Source organism: Culicoides brevitarsis, chromosome 1 (assembly GCF_036172545.1).
Source record: "Culicoides brevitarsis isolate CSIRO-B50_1 chromosome 1, AGI_CSIRO_Cbre_v1, whole genome shotgun sequence".
Classification (NCBI taxonomy): Eukaryota; Metazoa; Arthropoda; class Insecta; order Diptera; family Ceratopogonidae; genus Culicoides; species Culicoides brevitarsis.
In genome coordinates this window covers 2,928,531-2,940,042 of record NC_087085.1, presented here as the reverse complement: position 1 = coordinate 2,940,042, position 11,512 = coordinate 2,928,531, and the positions used below count along the sequence as shown (strand labels likewise).

Sequence of the window (11,512 nt, the reverse complement as noted above, 5' to 3'; positions counted from 1 at the left end):
TCACCTTTGACAGCTGTCAAAAATACATTTTTTCAACCAATCAGCGTGAAGCGTTCAAAATTTCGACCAATCCGGGCTCAGTTCGAACAAGTAAACGGTCGATTCTCGGTTTTGTTGTTTCGTGAAGTGAATTTATCGCAAAAAAAAGTTGAAAAATCGTCATAAATCCAGGATTATTTTATGTAAGTAGCTTTTTAAACCTTTTTTCTTCTCAAAAAATCTCAAGATTTATCAAAAAAATTATTTTAAACGTTAAAAAATGCAAAAATATGTGGCACAACAAATCAAACACTGCCCGAGAAAAGAAGAATTTTTGTCTGTTATTTTTTTCTCAGTCCTTCTCCTCCGAAAAAGTGATTTTTTTGAACCTGTCGGAAGATTTTTTGTCCAATTGGAATCGAGACGCAAGCGAAAAATGCACTTTAACAAGTGGTTTGGCGGAAAATTCTGGAAGGAAGACGCGAAAAAGGAAAATTTACGATTTAATTTCGGATGACACATCCATTGATTTTTTCTTTTTCCCCCTTTTACGTATGCGAGACATGCACCGCTCCATAGAAACACGAATTTCGCGAACACACACATGTTACAGAGGTGTGCGAGAGTGAAAAAAGACCAACCAAGCCCGTGAAATGGAACGAGACGGCGAGATTTTCCTGCTGATTAGACGAAATTCTTTATTAAACCTCAAAATTTCAAGTCTGAACTTGAATTTTTATCATCGAGTCTCGTTTCAAATCGAAAAAAATTAATTAAATTTTTAAAAAATCGCACAAAGAGATTTTTCGGATGCTAAATTATTTTTAGTGCGCGTCTCTCGATCGGAGATTTATTTTATTTATAAACAAAATTTTTGATTTTCAACACCTTGGCATGATTTGAAGCCGCAGGGAATGCACTTGTGTCTTGTGTGGGCGACATGTGACGATCACGATGACGTTCTTTGTATTGATTTTTATTTTATTTTTTTGATTAAAAGTAAGTAGGCTGCATGTCTACGACGACGACGAACGTGTAACAAAACAATAGAGAAGCAATGCGAGAGAGTGTCGTTCATCAGCTGTTGAGCTGCGATGATGACTTAATGTCAGTGTAAATATTTGTTCAAGATGATTTTGTGCGTTTAATGAACAGTTTGAGGGTTTTTACGAGTTAATTTGTTCGTAAAAGTGATACAAAATTAATTAAATTTTTTATGTTCGAAAAAAATTTTTTTTCGAAATTGGAATTTTTTTTCGCTTAAAATGCACAAAAATTTTTAAAAAATTGTATTTTGAGGTTTAAAAATAATTTTTTTCTTTAAACGTTTAATTTTTGCAATATTTTTAAAATGATAAAGCTCAAATATTAAGATATTTTTTTTTTCGAAATTAAAAATATGAATTTTCGAAATTTTATTTTACAAAGCTGAAATGAAACATTTTTCTTCAATATATTTATTTTTATTAATTATTTTGAAAAATTAAGCTAAAAATCTGTTCAGATGTTAAGAAAATGAAAATGGAATTTAAAAAAAAAATCGAAATAATAATTACAAATTTTCGAAAATTCGATAATAAAAAAAAAAAAATTCGAAAATAAAATATTCGAAATTAAAAATAAATAGAAAAAGAAGAAAAAAAATATCAAGATAAAATAAGTAAAAATTTTGAAAACTTTTTTGAAATATTTTGAAACTTTTTTTATGAAAAATTTTACTTTTCATGTTCGAAAGTAAAATCTCTTCTTAAAGGAATAAAAAATTTTACTTTCGAACATGAAAAGTCAAATTTTTTTGCTTTAAAATTATAAGATTTTTTTTTGAAGCTCAGATTTTTCAAACTTTCAGCTTCTACTCAATTTTTTTTTCGAAATTAAAAAATTCAAATTTTTGAAAATTTAATTTATAAAGTTGGAAAGAAATATTTTTCTTCAATTTGTTCATTTTTGTTAATTAATATTTAAGATAAGCGTAATATCTGCTGAAATTAAAGAAAATGAACTCGAAATTAAAAATATTAATTTTCGAAAATAAAATTACAAATTTTCGAATATTCGAAAATAAAAAATAGAAAATAAAATTAAGAAATATTAAAATATTTTTTTTTACTGCTTTTTCTTAAAAAAAATAATATTTTGATTTTTTTTATTATTTAAAAAAATTTTCATTTAATTTTTGACATAAAATAGTCAATAAAAAAATTAAAGAAAGCAATTATAAGAAAATTTTCGAAAATTTCTAAAAAAATTTTAATATTTTTGATGCTCAATTTATGTTTTTTTTTAATTTAAAAAATTAAATTTATTTTAAAAAAAATAAATTTCGATTAAATTAATTAAAATTAATTGAATTAATTAAAAAATTAAAATTAATCGAATTAATTAAATAATTTAATTTAATCGAAATTTAATTTTTTAAAAAATCTTTTAAAATTTAAATTAAAAAAATAATTTTTTTGATTTTCAATATTTTTGCCTTCTTTCAAAGAATTTTTCACTTTTTACAAGAATTTTCTTCTCCCTAAAACAAAAAAGAAAAAACACCTCCAATTAGAATGACATTCCTTGTGAATAAGCAAAGAATTTACCTTTATTGCAATCATCGTCGCATCATCTATTAATCCGCAGAGCAAAACCTATCGAGAGAAAAATATTTTCAAATGATTAACATGGAATTTAATAATAATAATAACAACAACACGAAACAACTACAACTAAAAAATTTATAAAATATTTACGCACACCAACTCAGCCCGTCTACATAAACTTAATAACATCATAAAGAGACGCGAGAACATATTTACTCAACTTTTCCTACATATTTTGTACCTACAAAGCCACGCAGCTACTCTCGTAGAGCAAAATTTCGACCGACTGCATGCATTGGCAGAGAGTCATGCGCACTTCAGTACTTATTGGGACGGAGTTTTGAGTTGACGTGAATTTTCGTGCGGCTTTAATGCAATTATTCAGAGCCCTTCTTGCGCTGCAAAGAAAGGAAAATTGATAAAAAATATTATTTTGTCATGCATTAAAAGTGTGGTCGGTGATAAGAAAAGTCGACATTTGCATAACAAATTAATTTGGAAAAAAATAAAAAAAAATAAATTAAACAGGTGATGATAAGAAATCACGAAAAAATCACCTTGTCTTCGTTTTTCTGAACAATTCGAATAAATTACACAAAAAAATAAATAAAACAACAAACGAAGACATTGAAAATAAATTGATAACAGCAAATAAATTGGAACAAAAAATTACAAAATCGTCAGTTTCGTGCTGGCGAGGAAGTGAATTTGCTTTGTTTTACGAAAAAAATAGAAAAATAAGTGAAATTCGATACGAAACATACAAAAATTGTACATATTGGATATTATTGATGCGGATAAAATTACAAAAAAATACAACATATGCTGAAATTGAACATTTTTCTTTGACAAATAGTGTAAGTTGCTTTGTTTACTCCAATAAATAATAATTTATTTAGCTTCTTCGTCGTTCAACGTTGTTTTTCTCTACTAAAAATAAAAATAAAAAAAATAAATAAATAATAATTAAAATTAAAACATATAAAAAAAAAGTGATTATGCATATCGTGTCTTCCCACACGAGCTGCCTTTGCATTTTTTTATGTCACCAACGTGGTAGTTTTCTACTCTGATATCATTTTTAAAAAAAATATTTATTTCAAGAATTTAGTTTCAAGTGTTTGAAACAAAGAAATAATTTATCATGACAAAAATTTTTTTTTTGCGTCTATGAATTTTTTTAAAATTTTAACACGCAAAGCAGATGATTCACAAGTGTCTGTGTTTTGTAATAAGTTTTAAACTAGAGAGAGAGACGAACAGCTGCTTTTGGTCATTTATGTCTTTATATTTATTATTTAAATATTGTTATATTATGACGAGACCTCGAAAATTGCTTTTATGGCAAACAGATAAATAGTTATGAATGAATGAGAAAAAAAAACTACTTTGAATTGGAATGCATTTGGATTGTTTTTTATTTAATATTTATTTATTTTTGTGTTGTAAATAAATATTATTTAATCAAAAGCGGTTAATCGGTCAATTGGTGTCAAAAAGTGAAGCGGATTTTTGATGAAAAAGTGTGAAATTTAATAAAATTTTGGTGAATTTATTTTAATAACAAACGAAAATTGATTTATTTATTTATTTAAAAAATTATTAATTTTATCATTTTGAATTTTTTTTATGAAATATTAGCTAAAATTTAATTATTTTAAAAATTTATATTTTTGATTTTTTTTCAAAATATTATTTAATATAAAAATTTACGAAAATTTGAAATTGAATTAAAATTAAATTTAAATAAAAAAAAATTTTTTTTTTAAATAATTATTTTTGATTTTTATTTGTTAAAAAAAAATCGTAAAATAATTGGATTTAATTTATTTTTTTTTGTTTTATTTTTTCTTATTTTTTAATTGAAATCTTTTATAAATAATTTATAATTATTATTTAGGTTTAATTCATAGGAACAATTATCGATTAACTTTTATTTATTAATTAAAATAAAATTTTATTTTTAAAACATTTAAGTTAAATAATTTAATTTATTAATTGATTAATTTATTCCTTTTTTATTTTAATTCTTTTTTAATTAAAAATATTTTTAAATAATTTCTAAAGATTTATTATTAAAAAAAAATATTTAAAATAAAAAAAATAATTTGAATAAAATTAAATTGATTGAATTATTTTTAATTAATTAAATGAAAAATGATTAAAAAAAAATAAAAAAAAATAAAAAAAATTTAAATAAAAAAAATTTTAAAAAAAAAAAAAATAAAATTTTAAAAAAATAAAATTTTATTTTAATTAATAAATAAAAAAAATTTATAATTGTTCCTATGAATTATAAATAATAATTATAAATTATTTATTTTGAACAAATAATTATTTGAATTAAATAAAAAATAAATAAATTAAATTTAGTTATTTTATGTAAAAATGTTTAAAGAAAAAAAAAATCGAAGATAATAATAAAAAAATAATTTAAATAAAATTAAATTTAATGAATAATTTTTAATTAATTAATTTAAAAAACTATTTTTTAATGAAAATTATTTTTAAAAAAATTTTACTCTCATTTTAATTCTCCGAAAAATAAAAATTTTATTTAAAAATTAATTGAGAGAGCGACACAGATGACGTTTTATTTATTTATTTATATTTTTTGCTTGTGTACGATTTAATTTATTCATCCAGAAAAAAATTATTTAAATTTTTTCAAATTAAAAAAGTATGAGTAAAGTCCATTCCGTTGCTCTATTCCGTGTTATACTATGCACGGAGATTCACAGAAAAAAATCTAACTCGCTCGGAGTTGCTAAAAAATTATAATAAGTGGTTTACCTTGAATGAATGCTTGAAATATTTTTATTCGAAGAAGTGTCACTTTTTAACAAATTTCTTCGCGATTTATTTGAATTTTATTCGATTTTATGAGATTTTTTGCCTTTGTCTTAAATTTTTTTGATAAACTTTTGTTCCTTTGTTAATTTTTTTTAATAATAATAAAAATAAATCTTTGATCTCAGATTAACTTTCCAGCGTAACGGGATTTATTTGATGGCAAATACCGACACCTTTTGATCCCTTTTAAGCTCATCTCCGCCGTTCATTCACGTCTGTAATAAAATCATCAATCAATAAGACACCGTCTCGCTGCATGTCAAGGCATTTTTTATGATGATTAATTCTTGCTGCGATGAAATTCCTTGAAAAAAGTTGGAAAACGCACGTCGTACAAAAAGAGCATAAATAATAGAACGTTCCATGTTTCTTCGTTTGACTTTGATTGAATACAAAATTATTTTTGGAGTGTGTTGTGCAAGAAAACTAAAGAAAGAAGTAGAAAAAAACACAAAAATCAATGGAATAAAGTTCGTCTAATAATAAATTTTGAATGAATGAAACGTATGGACGACCTAAAAATTCTCGTTTTTGTTTGTTTTTAGCAATCGACAACCAAAAAAATTATTCTGCAGCGTTTTTACAGTTAGTACGTCGCTGTTATGTCATAATAATAACAATAATTTATGACGACAAAAAATATTTAATGCCATTTACCTCCGTAAAAAAAGTTCTTTTACCTTGTAGAGTCTTTGTCTTTGGTTCGACAAAGCAAATTTTTCGGATTCTTGTTTTTTATTAATTTTTAAAATCATTGTCTGAGTCGATTTCGTGACTTTTTATGCTAAAAAAATTTTTTTTTGCAATTTAACACAAAAAAATGTCCATGAAATATGAATATTGAAGATTTTTTTTTCTAAAATTTTTTTTTTATTTTTTTTAGAGCAGATTCGATCATGGATTTTAATATTTTTCGCTAATTATTTGCGTTTCAAGTCAATTTCTGGTTTATTACGCAATTTTTAGTCTCATCTAAATTAACACTTTTTTCATTATTTAAATTATTTTTTTTAACAAATAGAATGGAAACTTCTTCTTCTTCTTCATTGTTTTTTTTCTTACAAATCGTTGCGCAAAATTCACTTTTTTAAAGCAATGTGATGGTTCAGTTGCCACAAGTTGAACGCAGGTTAATACTCTCTTGTGTTGTATAAATAAAAAAAAAATAAATAAAAAAAGTACACAAAAAAGTGTTCGCTAACTAGATTTGTGATTTATGAACTTGATTCATAAAAATTTGAATAAACAACTGTTTTCCAGGTCGTTCCTACTGCGATGATGATGGATCTCTGTGAATTGTTTGCGAATTTATTATTTGATGTTAATTGGGGTCACAAGTGTATCTGAAAATAGTAAAAACAAGTGTTAATTTTAGTTTTTGAAAGTTTTGATGATGATGATGAAAGGTAATTGCGAATTGAGTTCTAACTGGATATGGTCGTTAAATGGATTTGGCAGTTTATTTTTTTTAAACCATTAATTTTAATTTTTTTTTAATTATTGATAATAAATAATTCATTAATTTATTTTTCAATCCTTTAAATAAATAAAATTATTTTGCGGCAAATTTTTTAAAAATTTTTTAAATAAATTCTTAAATTTTTTTTTTATAAAAAAATAATTTATTTTTAATTTAATAAAATAATAAAATATAAATTAATTCAAAAAAAAAAAATAAATAAATAAAAATTAAAATAAAAAAAAAATAATTAAAATAAATAAAGATTTCGACGGAAGTTAATCTAAAATTAAATTTTGAGTTGATTTATTAAATTAAATATTTTATTTTAAACTTGAAATTAAATTTATTTTAAATCTCTTTTTTAATTTTGAAAAGTTTTATACAAAAAATTAAGAAAAAAATAAAAATTTATTAATTTAAAATGAAAATTAATTTAATTTAAAATTTATTTAATTGAATGTATAATAAAATAATTAAATTGATTAATTGCTTTTACATTTATTTAATTTATTTTTTTAATTAATTTTTTAAAATTAACAATTTAAATAAAAAAATTAATTAATTTTCAATTTTTTTTAACATATTTTTAAAAAATAATTCAAAATAAGTAATTTTAATTTCAATAAATAAAAATTTTGAAAATTAATTTAATTGAAAATTAAATTAATTAATTTATTAAATTACATATTTTCAAAATTTAAATTAAAATATTTTATTAATATTAGGCAAAAAAAAAAATAAATAAATAAAGAATTAAAATTTTTAAAAAAACATTTTAATTAAAAAAAAAATTTTTTTTAATAAAAAGAAAAAAGATTTTTTTTGGTCCCAAATTTTTTTAAATTAAATTTTTAAAAATTAACAAATTGCGTAAAAAAAATTTAATTAAATTAAAAAATAATTTATTTTTTAATTTTTAAGTTTTCAACTTTTAATCATTTAACATATTTTTAAAAAATAAATTGCCAAGTAAATAAAGTTACAAAATTTTTGAGAACAAAATTGAATTTAAAGGATTTATTTTAAAATATTTATTCTGAAATAAATTTTAAAATTTTTGTTAATTCAAAAATTTTGTAACTTTATTAAATTTTTCCGAAATAAAAAATTCCTTTTTAAAATAAAAATTTTTTCCAATAAATAAAGGTTTTTTATATAAAATATAAAATATTTTTTTTTTATAAAATAAAGAATTAAGTTTTTTTTAGATGTATTTTTTAAATATATTTTTTTAATTTTTTTTTTAAATAATTAATTTTTTTTTTTTAAATTTATTTTTTTTTAAATACAGAAGTAGTTTTTAACATTTATTTTTCATAAAATTTTTAAAAACTTAATTTTTGTGCGTCTCGAATTTAATTTTTAAAATTTAAAATTTTTTGTGCATTGGGATCATGCCTCAAAAATTGCTTTCCCAAAAAATAAGCATGAAATTTTTAATTAAAATAATTTTTTCTGAACTTAAAAAACTCACGTAAATTCCTTTAAAAAAAATTCAGGAAGTGTTCTGCCTCCTTTCAAAATTTAACGCACAGCCAAGATTTTAATGAATTTTTTTTTATCATTAAACAAATTTTAATCTGTGACCAAATAATTTTTTTTTCTCTCTCGTAACCCGGTAGGTAGGTGCGTAAATTAAGTTCCATTGTAACACGCACGTCAAATTTTGTGTGTCTGACAAGCGTGCGGTTTTGAAAATGAATTTTTAATAAACAATAAAATTGTTACAATCACAACAAGATAATAATAAAAAAATAATAACATCTGACAACGAAAGGCACTAATGCATAACAATCCAATCGATTCTGCGAAAGTGACTTGCGGTTTCAAATTAAGCGCCAAAATCTCACGAAAAAAAATTAAAAATAATAAGATTTAATTTAGTTTTGTTGTTTAGTCGAAATTGATTAAGATTGAAAAGTTGGAGTTGAAGTGAGAGAAAGAAAGAAAAGAGATTGATCACGATCACGCTCAGCTGACTAAGTGTGAAAATTAGACATTTTTTTTTTATTTTGACTGACGAGCCAAAAATGAGGATGCTTTTCACTTTTTGGAGACTTTTTTGCAAAAAAAAAAATCATTTGCCAAAAAATTAAAATGAACAATGACTTTTTTTTTCGATTCAATTCGATTCGACTGACAATCAAGTTTCAGTACAATAACTTTCTTTCGATTTTTTTTCTCTTTCTTCATTTATTTAAAAATTTATATTAAAAATCTGTCAATTTTTTTTTTTTTGAATTGGTGACTTTTCGTGATTTATTGAGCTGTATCGAAGTGCTCTATTGAAGTGTTGCAAGTCACTTTTTGATGAAAACCGAAAGTATTTTTCCAATTAAAATAAAAAAAAATTAAAAAAATTGAGAAAAAAAGTTAAGAGAGGTTAAGTAGCTTCCGACAGGCGTTCAAAATTGCCTCCAGGAGAGAAAAAGAAATTTTTTTTTAAATTTAAATAAAAGTCAACTTCATTATTTGGCAAAAATGACGAGAAGAGGTCAAAATTTCGAACACCTACAAAAAAAAAGTTAATGAGCAAGTCATCAGACCATGACTATCAATTGTTTTGTTCCAAAAAAAAAAAAAAAATAACTTGAACTTGTCGAAAGCCATTTTTTGTTAAATTTCAAGCTAAACGAGGCCAAAACGATAGTTAGTTAACGAGGAAGTTTCAAAAAAAATAATTTCCTAACGCATTTCGTGTCGTTCAATGTTGAAACGAAATTTATGTGAGAAAAGTCTGCAGTTTAATTCAAAGAACACGACGACGAACGCGAAACAATTTCGATTTTAAAAATGTTTCTATGTCAGTCTAAAACGACTACCGAGAGAGATAAATTCCGCAGAGTAATTACTAACCTACATTTTTCACAAAATAAATTTCACGTAGCATTCCCGCATCGCGTTGCGGTTGTAACACGGGGCATGAACTTAAACTTGAGATTTTTTTTGATTTGATTGAAAACAAAAAATAAAGATTCATCATAATCAATTTTGTTAATTTTTTTTCTTCTTTTTCGTTTTAGGAATGGACCACACGTAAGTTTCGTTCGCAGATCAGTTACATGATTTTATCTGTCCAAACTACATGATGAAATGGCGTGAGTGTAAAAGCTTATCTATCTGTTTAAAAGTGAATAAACAATTGTCTAACTACTTAAATGACATCCTCATCAGAGATTTGAGGGAGTTGTAATGTGAGATTTTGTGCGGTTTAAATACTCTCTCTTTCTCTCTGCGGAATTGAGGAGTCGCTTTTAAAGCGTTTTAGAAGAATTTTTATGAAAATGGATTTTTGGCGGGAAAATGTCAGTTTGGGTTTTATAGCAAAATTTTTATAGCGAAATTTTTATAGCAAAAAAAAATTTCTTGAAATTATTTTTTTTTATTTGTTTAAAATTCTTCATAATTTAATTCTAATTAATTATGATAATTAATTTAATTTAATTTTTTAATTTGATTTTAATTTATTAAATTAATTTTATTTTAAATAATTAAAAATAATTTTTTTCTTTTTTTAAGTTTGCTATAAAAATAAAAATAAATTCTGCAAAAAATTAGAAATTTATAAAAACTTCTAAAATTGATAAAAATATTATTTATATGCTTGGTTTGAATTAATTGAAATAAAATTTCCATGGAAAACCTGAAAATAAAAAAATCGTTGTAATAAAAATTTATTAAAAAAATTAAATAAAAATAATATTTACAAAAAAAAAATATTAAAAATTGTGATGAAAATTAAAATAAAATAAAAAATTGCATAAAAGTCAAAAAATTTTTAAAATGAAGTTCTATTTTTAATTTTAATAAATTAATTAAAATTTTTTTTTTTAATTTTTATTTTAAATTTAATAAAAAAAATTAAAAATTATTAAAAATTTTTAAAAATATTTAATTTTTTAAAAAAAGAAAATTTTAACAATGAAGTTCTTTTTTTTAATTTTAAATTTTTATAGCAAATTTGAAAAATATTTTAAAAAAAAATTATTTTAAAATTTATTTAAATGTTTAACAAAAATTTATGAAAACTTAAAAAAAGATTTATTGAAAATAAATTCATTAATTAATATCTTAAAATTATTTAAATTTTATTAAAATTAAAAATTAAAAAAATAAATTATTATTAAATTAATTATTAATTTATTAAATTTTAATTAAATTAATTATTAAAATTAAATTAAATTATTTTTTTTAAATTTAATTAAAAATTAATTTATTAAAATTATTAAATAAATTTAAAAAAATAAATTTTCATAAAATATTTAAATTCCTTAAAAGATATGAAAATTCTTTCAAATTTATAAAAAAATATAAATTTGATAAAAACGCTCAAGTTAAATTTACGACGAAATATTTCTTAAAAAACTCGCAATTATTATCATAATGCGATGACGATCAATGATATAAATGGTCGTCTGTCAGTTGATGGTGAATTGTATGCAAAGTGTGTTTATTTTTAATGCAAAAAAAAAAGATAAATACAATAAAAGTGCCCCTGGCAATAAAAGTGTGTGTGTTTGTTTATTAATTTGCATAAACAGTGAGATTTCTGTTTGTTCGGCATTAAATAACTGCGGTGCGGATCGAATTCATTTCCTTGCATAGGAGCCAAAAAATGAAACTTTCTTCA

At 21.7% G+C, this 11,512-nt stretch overlaps 1 protein-coding gene across 2 annotated transcripts in view; it reads left to right on the top strand.

Moving 5' to 3' along the window:
• The first annotated feature begins 80 nt into the window (after positions 1-80).
• Positions 81-11,512, top strand: part of LOC134831470 (lissencephaly-1 homolog) — a 38,442-nt gene continuing 27,010 nt past the window's right edge. Inside the window, exons 1-2 of one of the 2 annotated variants that reach the window (XM_063845206.1) lie at positions 81-182; positions 9,906-9,918. The gene's annotated coding sequence lies outside the window, so the exon portion shown is untranslated. Of the gene's footprint in view, positions 183-3,015; positions 3,425-9,905; positions 9,919-11,512 lie in introns of those variants that run through there. The other variant, XM_063845214.1, reaches the window with a different exon arrangement.